The 10260-nt window shown below is 35.5% G+C and overlaps 1 pseudogene; it reads right to left on the bottom strand.

The window, feature by feature from the left end:
* Positions 1-470: 470 nt before the first annotated feature.
* On the bottom strand, positions 471-1399 carry LOC118995735 (ADP-ribosylation factor 4-like; annotated as a pseudogene).
* Positions 1400-10260: the final 8861 nt, after the last annotated feature.

Genomic DNA, 10260 nt, shown 5'->3' with positions numbered 1-10260 from the left:
TAGAGAATATTTTTGGCAAGTGAGAAAAATACATACAAATGGAATGCTACATTTTTAAAAACAATTAGCAGATTTTTTGCTAATTTTTAGCAAAAATTACCATTCCCAGGAATGGTAAGGGTATCAGTAAAGTAGCGAGGGGAAAACTTTAAAACATTATTTGTTGCAGACTCAAAAACTACTCAAAGTGAATTTATTTAAAGGCATCACAATAGCTAAGTCTAGGTATTTAGGTTTAAAGGAAGTAAAATTAATAAGGACATCTCCCCCTCTCACAACTTAAGGAAAATTTCTTTAAAACCAAACATATTGCTAAGCTGCAACATTATACTTGATAAACAATAATTGGTAACAAAATAAGTTTAAGCACTGTAATATTCTGCCCTAACCAGTCCCAGATACTGTTTAATAACCAAGCTACGAACTAAGTTTGTTGTAACAAGCCTAGACCAATTGAAATGTGTCATTGGTTAGATACATAGTTCCACTGAAGGCTTTGAAAGCTCATTTGACAGCCAGTCAAGTCCCTCATGCAGAGCAGTTCCTCGCGCTTGAACATACCATGTTCTGTTGAAAGGAGACTGAAGACCTCATTCATCTGTCAGTTTACTGATGGCCATGACATTTGGCGAGTCCTGTTTGTTTGCAAAAAGCAGCAATACTCTATCTTACAACTCATCTTCCTGAAACTTTATTTTTCAGGTCTTTGGCTCCTTCCTGAATTATTTTATGATCATTGCTATTTACCACAACAATAAGACCCTGGGTATACAGAAGTTAATGCCCCCAGAGATGCCTTATTTTACCTTGACCACCAAAATCCTGTGCTGTGAAACAAATGTTCTTTTTTCTTTTAGTGTATAGACTTCTTCCTTAGAAGATAAATTTTAATATACAGAATAAAATGCAAGATTTTATTTTTCACTTTCCCCAAATTTGTGGATATGAATGCTTTTAAAACTGACCAGGAAAGTTTACATTATTAGACTAATGGTATGATAAAGTCCAGCTTTATCATAAATCATAGAGGTTAACAGAGTTTACCTAAAAAATCTGTTACTTAAAAAAGAAGAATTTGTTTATTTATTTACAGAGAGAGGAGAAGGGAAGGAGAAAGAGGTGGGGTGGGGGGGGAGAAACATCAATGTGTGGTTGCCTCTGGCAGGCTCTCTACTGGGGACCTGGCCAGCAACCCAGGCTTGTGCCCTGGACTGCAAATTTTCTTATATTATACTATTTCCACATTAAAGCCAATGATGTGAATGCTGGCGATTCTCTCCCCTAGCTTCAGTTTATACGAAATTGTTATCTTGCCAGCAGCACCCAATCCAACCATCAAAATGCTCATCTGCTTCTTGCGGAAGAGGTGGGAGAAGAGGGAGGAGATGATGAGGTTCATGGAGGCAGTAGCGCTTGCCATGGGCAAGAGCATAAGTAGTTTGGAGCTTCCCTGCCTTCTCCTTTCACACTCCCTGCAAGCTGAGGGAGAACAGCAGGGACTGAGGAAGAAAGGCCACAGGGACAGGTCGCTAGCCCACACTTCAAGCAAAGCTCCAGGACAGGAATTAGCAGGGTGCGGACCTGAGAGACAACCAACAAGGCTGCTCAGGCTCTAGTGCGAATTCCACTGTGCGAGTCACATGGTAGCTGCAGTGACCCTGGCAGCTGCTGGCCTTTATTCTTGAGTGAACTTTGTCAATTTCAAGAAATATGTCCTTTTCATTTGGGTTGTCTAACATATTGGCATAATATTATTCACAGTATTACCTTATTATTCTTTTTAATATTGATAGATTTTGTAGTAATGTCAGCTCTCTCCTTCCTCATATTTGTAATTTGCCTCCCCTCTCCCTCCCCCCACTGATATGTAGGGCTAAATGTTTTCATTAAATGGTCTCTAAGAATCAGTTTTTTTATACTTGCTTTTCTGGTTTCTATCTTACTGATCTGTATTATTTCTTTGGTGTTACTTAATTTTGGTTTAATATACTCTCCTGTTTTTAGTTGACTAAGGAGATGCAAATGTCGTGGATTTGAGAACTTCTTTGTTTCTAACACACTCATTTACTACTACACGTAGCTTCCTCTCCTAAATTTTGCTTTAGCAGTATCCCAAACAATTTTATACATTTATTTTTATTTCATTTATTGCCTCAGAACTTCTCATTTTCTTTGTCTCCTTATTTGACCCATGGATTATTTAAAAGTATATTATTGAATTTTACATATATAGTTATTTTTCACAGATGTTTCTGTTATTGATTCATAATTTTTAAAAGTATTTTATTTACTTATTTTTTTAGAGAGAGAAGATAGGAATAAAGGGAGAGAAACATTGGCAGTGAGGCAGTAAATGGAGAGAAACTGCAGTGAGGTGGTGGACCACCTGGGTGAGGCTGACTTAAGGGGAAACTGAGACTCAGAACTGACTGTGGACTACAGCAGTTGCCATGGTGACAGAAACTCCCAGTCTCACATGAGAGTTGGTTGAAAAGTGCGCTAGAAAGAGCAGGCAAGCGGCATTGTTCCCTCTCTGGTCCCTCCCCCAAAGGGAACACCACAGTGCAGCAAGGAGGGTTGCCCTTCCAGGTTGCACACCTAAGGCCCTGCCCCCTTACAACCTAATAGGGGTCCTGAGCAAAGAATATGCCCCAAATGAAAGAATAGAGCAAAATTCTAGAAAGAGAGCTAAGCAAAGAAGGTATAGCCAACCTATCTGATAGATAATTTAAAGCCCTGGTAATCAAAATGCTCACAGAACTGATTGAGCTTGGTTGAAAAAAAGAAAGAACAAATGAAATGTACCCAAAATGAAATAAAGCAAAATATTCAGGGAACCAACCAACAGAAAGGAAACTGGGACTCAAATCAATGATTTGGAACAAAAGGAAGAAATAAACATCCAACTGGAACAGAATAAAGAAACAAGAATTAAAAAAAGTGAAGAGAGTCTTACAAACCTCTGGGACAACCTGAAACATTCCAATTTATAGGGGTGCCAGAACAACAGCAAGAAGTCAAAAACCTATTTGAATAAATAATGAAGGAAAACTTCCCCAATCTGGTGAAGGAAATACACTTTCAGAAAGTCCAGGAAACCCAGAGAGTCCTGAAGACATGAGACCTGAAAAGGAACACACCAAGGCACATCACCATTAAGTTATCCAACATTAAAGACAAAGAGAGACTCTTAAAACCAGCAAGAGGAAAGGAGAGTTACCTACAAAGGAGTGCCCATAAAGCTATCAGCTGATTTCTCAAAAGAAACCTTACAGGCAAGAAGGGACTGGAAAAAATATTTGAAGTCATGAAAGGCAAGAACCTATATCCAAGAATACTCTATCCAGCAATGGTATCATTTAGAATGGAAGGGCAGATAAAGTGCTTCCCAGATAAGGTCAAGTTAAATGAATTCATCATCACGAAGACATTTCCACATGAAATGTTAAAGGTACTTATCTAAGAAAAGGAAAATCAAAAGTATGAACAATAAAATGACAACAAACTCACAACTATCAACAAATGAACCTAAAAAAATTAAAGGAAGAAAAACAATGAAAATAAAAACTAAGCAAACAACTAGAATAGGAACAGAATCAGAGAAATGGCATCACCTGGAGGGTTTTCATTGGGGAGGGGAGGGGAGGAACGGAGGGAAGGGTACAGGGAAGAAGAGGCATACTTGGTAGGCATTAAATAGACAGGGGGAGGTCAAAAATAGTATAAAAAACAGAGAACTTGAAGAACTTATATGTACATCCCACGGACATTTAAGCATGGGGCTACTGGAGGGTTGGGGTGTGCAGGGTGGATGGGGGATAAAGGGGAAAAAATGGGAAAACTGTAATAGCATAATCAGTAAAGTATACTTAAAAAAAGAGAAAGATATGAAAGAACCAGACATAGCAAACTGTCGTCCTTCTTGGATTACTAGTCATTCATATATTGCTTTTCTGTAAAAGCTTTAAGTAATTGCTCATTTTTTTCTAATAAAATGTTTTATTTTTATTGAATTATAAAGCTAATTTTATATATTTATGGTCATATATCCTATTAAAGGTTTATATTTTAGGAAAATTCTTAATCCATAAATTGTGACTTAGTAAAGAATGACTTCACTGAACTTTCTGAATTATATTATTGATTACATTAGTTTTCTATACTCTAAATTGGTCCTTATAGTTAGGTATATTTTTCTTTAATGCATTGGCCAAATATACCTAAGTGATGTTAAGTTGTAGAACTGATAGTGATGTGCTTGCCTATTACCAATTTATAACGGGACTAACTCATATTTCAATATCAGCTGAATAATTTTATTTTGCTTTCATATTGATGTTTGCTTCAGTTGAATAGTTTGCTTTTAGTAGTTTTTGAATTTTATGAAGAATGGTGATTGTATATTTAAAATTACTTTTTGAGCATCCATTACTATTTATTTATAAATTATGAACATAAATTATAATGTTTCTTAATAATTATCATTACATTGTATGAATAAAATCTGTTGGTGACAGCTGATTATTTTGTTGTAATATGAAATTAAATGCTTTATTTTATTTAGGATTTTGCATATGGAATAATTGATACCATTTGATTATTTTTCTTTTAATTTTAACTATTTTTGTCATATTTTTACACCAGAATTATGTACAACAATTTTATTAAAAATTTAGAATATTTTTATATCTCTTCACTGAAAGTTTGAAAAAATGCAATTATAAAAAGAATTTGGACACAGAGACTACTTATAAGTTAATTCTTTTGTGTGTGGTATTCATTTTCTTCAATAGTTGCAGCTTTATTCAAATTTCTACCATTCTTTGAGTCACCTCTAATGTTTATAGGCTTCAGGGAAACATATTCCTTAAAATGGAAATGTCATTTGAGAAGTCTGAAAGTGGAAAAAATTAGTGGAAAATGTTACTTTGCTGTATTTTTTGCCTTAAATAGATTTTTATTAGTTTCGCTTGTTTAGTTTTCTGTATCCATATGATAGCAGGGTTTGCATATTGTATTCTTTCTTTTTTTTTAAAGTTTTCATTACATCTATGTACCAGAACTTGATCGATCCTTTAATGTTTCCTGTTTCTGTGCAGTTTTGTGTCAGGTGCATCTTTTCAAATTAGCCTCAAGTTATTCATTTGAAAACTTTATTAGAATTAAAAAATGTAGAAAAATACACATAGCATCAATGTTAGAGCTTAATTTTCACAACGTGAATTCACTCATACAAATCTTCATTCAGGTCAAGGAAAACAACATCACCACCACTCCTGAAGCTTAGTGTTCCCACTTAATCTCTACTTCCTCAAATGTATTATTGTCTTGACTATTAGCACCATGGTAAGTATGAACTTATTTTGTTCTTTCAGATATACAATTATGAATATTTTGTGAGTATATGATTCTTTTCATGCAATATCTTGTGATATTTTTCCATGCTGTAGTATGGTGCTAAATTTTCTGTTAGTTTTTATTCTTTGAGTACATGTATTTTGGTGTACTATCCATGCATTACATACCTGTTGGAATTTAGCAGTGGAATATTATATATACATACCTATATATACATATATATATATAAATTATTCAAAACATATGTAAATGAATTAATCACCAATTCTTGACTTTGTCAATTTTAATTTTACTTCAGTCATATTCTAATAATGTGTAGTAGTATCTCTCTGTAGTTTAAATATGCACTTCACACTGGTTTCCAATGAGGCTGAGGTTTTTGGGTTTTTTTTTCCATATATAAGCATCTGGATATCCTCATTTGTGAAATCCCTGTTCAAAGGTTTTGGCCATTATTCTAATCACATTGTTTGTCTTTTTTTCCCAAACAACATGCGAAGTATATCATGGATAGAAGTCTTTTTTTTTGTATATATGTATTATAGATATTCTTTCACATTTTTATTTGCCTTTACTTTTTCTAAATAATGGTATGTTTTGATGATTAGGAGTCCTTAATTTTAACTTATCAATTTTTAATGCTTATTGTTTTTCATACTATGTTTATTAAATCCTGGCACACCTCAAGGTCATGGAGTTATTCTGTATTACCATTTAGAAGCTTGTTAGTGTGCCACAAACTGTACGGTGGGCTATGCCATGTGCCCCTCTCTTTTAAGCATTGGGTGTCGCACCACACAAAATTCAGCAATCATAAGTGACTTCAGTGTTTATAACTCGTGTATAAATAAGCAAAACAAAGGAGATCCCCAAGTGAGCAGAGGCAGTGTCTCTTGGATATCTGGTAGAGAAGAAGGAAGAGAGTGAGTGAGTCTATTAATCTAGATGAGGTATACTGATAGTGTACCCTGAAATAGTGGAATTGGATAGGAAAAGGTGAATTACTGACAAATGAATTCTGCAAAGTATCAGAATACAAAATTAGTATCCAGAAATCAGTTGTATTTTTATATGCTAAAAATGAACTATTAGAAAGGGAAATTAAGAAAACAATCCTATTTCCAAGTGCTTCAAAATAAATAAAATATCAAGTGACAAACATAACCAAGGATGTAAAAGATCTGTACTCAGAAAATCGTAAGACACTTGAAGAAAGAAATGGAAGAAGATACAAATAAGTGGGGTCTTGTTTTAAACCCATACAGCTACGCTATATTTTTTGATTGGAGCATTTAAGCCATTTATGTATAAAGTGATTATTGATGAATACATATTTGTTGTCATTTTTTTACCTATTTTCTTCTGTTTTCTTTTTTCTTCCTCTTAAAGCAAGTGCTTTAACATTTGTTGTAGTACTGGTTTGGTGTTAACAAACTTCTTTGGCTTTTTTTTCTTTGATAATCTTTTTATTTCTCCTTCAATGATAAAGTATAGTCTTTCTGGGTAAAGTAGCCTTGGATATAGGTTCTTGGTTTCCATTACCTTGAATATGTCATGTCACTCCCTTCTGGCCCAATATGTTTCTGTTGAGAAATCTAATGACAATCTAATTGGTGCTTCCTTATAGGTAACTGGTTTTCTCTTGCAACTCTTAAGATCACCTTTTTTTTTTTTTAAGGTTTGTATTTTAACTGTGATGTGTCTTGGTGTACACCTCTTTGGGTCCATCGGGTATGAGACTCTCTGCACTTCCTGGACTTGTATGTCTTTCTCCTTCACCACGTCAGGGGAATTTTTGATCATTATTTCTTCAAATACATTCTCAATTCCTTACTCATTCTCTTCTTCTGGTATCTCATGATGTAGATGTTGTTATGTTTCATGTTTTCCCCTCAAAGTTTCTTAATCTGTCATCATAAATTTTAATTACTGTTTCATTTTGCTGCTCTTCTTGGATGTTATTCTACATTGTCTTCCAAATCACTGATTGGATGCTCTGTTTTATCTAACCTACTGTTTATTTCTTCCAGTGTCTTATTTATTTCAGATACTGCCTTTTTATTTCGGACTGGTCCTTTTTTATGGTTTCTATGTCTTTTTTCATGCCATTGAGTATCCTTATAATCATTACTCTAAACTCTCTATCTGATAAATTACTTGCCTCCATTTCATCCACTTCTTCTGGAGAATTCTCTTGTTCTATCATTTGGGTCCCATTTCTGCATTTTCCAATTTTGGCTGCCTCTTTGTATTTGTTACTATGTATTAGCTAGAGCTGCAAAGACTCTGGTGCAGATTGATGACACTGCCTGTGACTAGCCCTCAGCAACCTTTTGGAGCTATTGGCAATCCATAGCTTGTGTCTTCTGTTAGCTCTGGTCATGTGCTTAAAGAATAGAACTGCACATGTTGGGCAGCTTTTACCAGCATCACATCCAGGGAAGGATCAGCTAACATCTCTGGGAACTCTGAAAATCCACCTTTTCTGGTAGGCTTAATCACTAAAAAAGCATCTGTCTATATACCTTTGCAGCCTGGCATAAGCTCCACAGAGAAGTGAGAGGGATTCCTGTGCGTGGGGCTATTGCTTCCCCTCAGGCTGATCGTGCTTGGAGGGGAGAGTTTTGTGTGAGAAAGATGGTATCTGCAATATGGGCAGGGGTCCTGGTGGTTGACTCTTCATCTCTCTCCCGAGAGCCACCAACCCAAAGCCTCCTCATGTGGCTCTAGTCTATTTTGTCCTCACTCTGTCAGAAACCAGGGTAGGTGGCTACAACCAAAATGTGGTGCATTGACTCTTTTTTTTTTTTGTATTTTTAGAGAGAAGGGGAAGGGAAGGAGAAAGATAGGGAGAGAAATATCAATGTGTGGTTGCCTTTCACATGCCCCCTACTGGGGACAGGGCCTGCAACCCAAGCATGTGCCCTGATTAGGAATTGAATCAGCAACTCTTTGGTTTCCAGCCCATGCTCAATGCACTGAGCTACACCAGCCAGGGCTGCATTGACTCTTTAAGAGGCATTCTGTATCTTCAGCTGTCTCTTCCTGGTAGAAAGAAACCCCCACTTCTTTTTACAGCTGGATGTTATCTGGGTTTCTTTCCAGGATTTGGTGCTGCAGGTTTGGGAACCCTGCTGGGGTTTACAACCTATACTCCTCAGGGGGAACCCCCCTGGCCCCTTAAATATTTCTCTAGAACTTCAGCTGCCACTGGTGGAAGCCTAGCCAGCCCTCTCCACCTTCTCATTTCCTACCAGTCTCCTTGTGGTGAGGTAGGTCTTCTGCATGTCCTTGGTCATAAGACTTCTTTCCAGCTATTGTTGAGTTGGTTATTCAGGATTGTTCTTCTATATTTTAGTTATAATACCAGTTTGGTCCTGGGAGGAGGTTATCATACCTTCCACCTACTCCACCACCATCTTGGATCTTCTCAAAGATACTACTTTTAAAAAGTAATAGTCAACATTTTCAAAAGCTGTAATTGTGACAAATAAGAATACGACAATTTTCATTCATTAATTGGCTTATTTCACTTAATATAATATTCCCAGTTTCATCCATACTGTCACAAAAGATAAGAGATAAGAGTTCCTTCCTTCCTTCTTTCTTTCTTTCTTTTTTCTGTTCAGTATTCCACTGTATAAATGTACCAGTTTTTTTATCCACTCATCTACTGATGGGCACAGGCTGTTTCCAGCACTTGACTATTATAAATAATGCTGCTATGAACATAGAGTGCATAAGTTCTTTTGAATTGGTGTTTTGGGATTCTTAGGGTGTATTCCCAGAAGTGGAATTGCTGGATTCCAATGAATACCATATGACCTCACTTATAAGGAGAATCTAATGAACAAAATAAACTAATGAGCAAAACTGAACCAGAGACATGGAAGCATGAAATAGACTGACAGTGGCTGAGAGGTGGAGGGTGGGGGATAATAATTGTGGAAAGAAGGGGAAAGGATTATTCAAAAACATGTGTGAATGATTCATGGACCTAGACAACAGTGTAGCAATAGACTGTGGGTGTAGGGTTAGGCTGAGTGGAGGAGAGCAAAAAAGGAAAATCTGGGACAACTGTAGCAGAATAATGATAAAAATAAAAATAAAACCCATTGGAGGGCTCCGTGAGCAGTAAAAAGACTAAAAGAATGCAATGGACTTTCAACTAGAATTAAGCTAAAAGATGACAATGATGGATAATCAAATTTAAATTGAAAACCATCATTTCAGACCTTCTATTTCATTTTCCTCTAAGATTTTATTTCATGTATTGAACATTATATATATATCTTACTAAAGCAGTAATTAAAAGAGTACCAGAAATAGTTATCTTATATTCTGGGCACTATTACACATACACACACACACAAGTTTAGTCTTTAGCCTAATTAATTAAATATTTATTCAACTATTTTACAGATGGACAAATGGGTTCAGATAATTTAATACAAAATTTTCATATAGAGTGACTTATAGAGACTTATATAGAGATTTAACATAAGGCCTGTGTTCTAGTCATTATAACAAACTGAAAATTATCATCTCTATCAGGAGCTCTTTTGAACTCTGTTCACTATTTTTTTAACAGGAATTATTTTGTCAAGAGAAAAAAAATCTAGGAAACGAAAAAGAAGACAGAAAAAAATTTTAGGAAACTACAAAGAATAGGTAAATCTCAAATTGTGACACGTTTTTTTCAACTGTACCTACAACTCAGTTTTGAGACACTTTATAAATATTTGGGAATTATCAGAGAGTTTACAAGATAGAAGTTACAAACTATCAAAGACTTTATGTAAAGTATCCATTGTCCATGGAATCCAGCTAAAAGACTTATCAGCTACTGAACTATCTCTACAAACCAACTGCTTTCAAAAATACCTCTATCACTATCATAGA

The sequence above is a fragment of the Sturnira hondurensis genome, unplaced genomic scaffold, assembly GCF_014824575.4.
Source record: "Sturnira hondurensis isolate 20B ecotype Veracruz unplaced genomic scaffold, ASM1482457v3 Scaffold0010428, whole genome shotgun sequence".
Taxonomy (NCBI): domain Eukaryota; kingdom Metazoa; phylum Chordata; class Mammalia; order Chiroptera; family Phyllostomidae; genus Sturnira; species Sturnira hondurensis.
Note: the sequence above shows the minus strand (reverse complement) of the source record. Positions and strands in the feature narration are given on the sequence as shown.